Source organism: Ascaphus truei, unplaced genomic scaffold (genome assembly GCF_040206685.1).
Source record: "Ascaphus truei isolate aAscTru1 unplaced genomic scaffold, aAscTru1.hap1 HAP1_SCAFFOLD_450, whole genome shotgun sequence".
NCBI lineage: Eukaryota > Metazoa > Chordata > Amphibia > Anura > Ascaphidae > Ascaphus > Ascaphus truei.
The window spans coordinates 13,956-16,746 of record NW_027456781.1 but is presented as its reverse complement, the minus strand read 5'-3'; positions in this window follow the sequence as shown (position 1 = coordinate 16,746).

Genomic DNA, 2,791 nt, shown 5'->3' with positions numbered 1-2,791 from the left:
TCTGGTCTGTGCTGAAGCAGGGCATTCTGGCAGCCAAGTGGCTTGACCTTTATTAGTGAGCCTGGTTACCCCCTCTCGGAACCACAGACTTAGAAATCGCCAGCTCATATACAGTGCATAAAATATATTTATATATATACCCTTATACACCATTTTAATAAAAAAATATCACAAAATTCTTCTAAGTCCCTCGGGAAGAGTGAAAGACGCGCACGTTCATTTTCAGAGCTCCTAGACCTTCCTATAAGAAGTTAGCCAAAAAGTAGCTTCGAAAAACGCTTAGGTTAAGTTTCAGAGTTGCTTCTAATGTACCAAAGCTGGACTTAGACATAATTTCACTCTCACAACATTATGGCTGGTTGGAGAGAGTCCGAACCACAAGTACCGGGTCCATGGTTCTGGCCGTATACTGGGGGGACGGGGACGACTCCCATTAACCCCTGACTATACCGGGGATACGCTTATCACAATGCCTTTCTGGTCTGTGCTGAAGCAGGGCATTCTGGCAGCCAAGTGGCTTGACCTTTATTAGTGAGCCTGGTTACCCCCTCTCGGAACCACAGACTTAGAAATCGCCAGCTCATATACAGTGCATAAAATATATTTATATATATACCCTTATACACCATTTAATAAAAAATATCACAAAATTCTTCTAAGTCCCTCGGGAAGAGTGAAAGACGCGCACGTTCATTTTCAGAGCTCCTAGACCTTCCTATAAGAAGTTAGCCAAAAAGTAGCTTCGAAAAACGCTTATGTTAAGTTTCAGAGTTGCTTCTAATGTACCAAAGCTGGACTTAGACATAATTTCACTCTCACAACATTATGGCTGGTTGGAGAGAGTCCGAACCACAAATACCGGGTCCATGGTTCTGGCCGTATACTGGGGGGACGGGGACGACTCCCATTAACCCCTGACTATACCGGGGATACGCTTATCACAATGCCTTTCTGGTCTGTGCTGAAGCAGGGCATTCTGGCAGCCAAGTGGCTTGACCTTTATTAGTGAGCCTGGTTACCCCCTCTCGGAACCACAGACTTAGAAATCGCCAGCTCATATACAGTGCATAAAATATATTTATATATATACCCTTATACACCATTTTAATAAAAAATATCACAAAATTCTTCTAAGTCCCTCGGGAAGAGTGAAAGACGCGCACGTTCATTTTCAGAGCTCCTAGACCTTCCTATAAGAAGTTAGCCAAAAAGTAGCTTCGAAAAACGCTTAGGTTAAGTTTCAGAGTTGCTTCTAATGTACCAAAGCTGGACTTAGACATAATTTCACTCTCACAACATTATGGCTGGTTGGAGACAGTCCGAACCACAAGTACCGGGTCCATGGTTCTGGCCGTATACTGGGGGGGCGGGGACGACTCCCATTAACCCCTGACTATACCGGGGATACGCTTATCACAATGCCTTTCTGGTCTGTGCTGAAGCACGGCATTCTGGCAGCCAAGTGGCTTGACCTTTATTAGTGAGCCTGGTTACCCCCTCTCGGAACCACAGACTTAGAAATCGCCAGCTCATATACAGTGCATAAAATATATTTATATATATACCCTTATACACCATTTAATAAAAAATATCACAAAATTCTTCTAAGTCCCTCGGGAAGAGTGAAAGACGCGCACGTTCATTTTCAGAGCTCCTAGACCTTCCTATAAGAAGTTAGCCAAAAAGTAGCTTCGAAAAACGCTTAGGTTAAGTTTCAGAGTTGCTTCTAATGTACCAAAGCTGGACTTAGACATAATTTCACTCTCACAACATTATGGCTGGTTGGAGAGAGTCCGAACCACAAGTACCGGGTCCATGGTTCTGGCCGTATACTGGGGGGACGGGGACGACTCCCATTAACCCCTGACTATACCGGGGATACGCTTATCACAATGCCTTTCTGGTCTGTGCTGAAGCAGGGCATTCTGGCAGCCAAGTGGCTTGACCTTTATTAGTGAGCCTGGTTACCCCCTCTCGGAACCACAGACTTAGAAATCGCCAGCTCATATACAGTGCATAAAATATATTTATATATATACCCTTATACACCATTTAATAAAAAATATCACAAAATTCTTCTAAGTCCCTCGGGAAGAGTGAAAGACGCGCACGTTCATTTTCAGAGCTCCTAGACCTTGCTATAAGAAGTTAGCCAAAAAGTAGCTTCGAAAAACGCTTATGTTAAGTTTCAGAGTTGCTTCTAATGTACCAAAGCTGGACTTAGACATAATTTCACTCTCACAACATTATGGCTGGTTGGAGAGAGTACGAACCACAAATACCGGGTCCATGGTTCTGGCCGTATACTGGGGGGACGGGGACGACTCCCATTAACCCCTGACTATACCGGGGATACGCTTATCACAATGCCTTTCTGGTCTGTGCTGAAGCAGGGCATTCTGGCAGCCAAGTGGCTTGACCTTTATTAGTGAGCCTGGTTACCCCCTCTCGGAACCACAGACTTAGAAATCGCCAGCTCATATACAGTGCATAAAATATATTTATATATATACCCTTATACACCATTTTAATAAAAAATATCACAAAATTCTTCTAAGTCCCTCGGGAAGAGTGAAAGACGCGCACGTTCATTTTCAGAGCTCCTAGACCTTCCTATAAGAAGTTAGCCAAAAAGTAGCTTCGAAAAACGCTTAGGTTAAGTTTCAGAGTTGCTTCTAATGTACCAAAGCTGGACTTAGACATAATTTCACTCTCACAACATTATGGCTGGTTGGAGACAGTCCGAACCACAAGTACCGGGTCCATGGTTCTGGCCGTATACTGGGGGGAC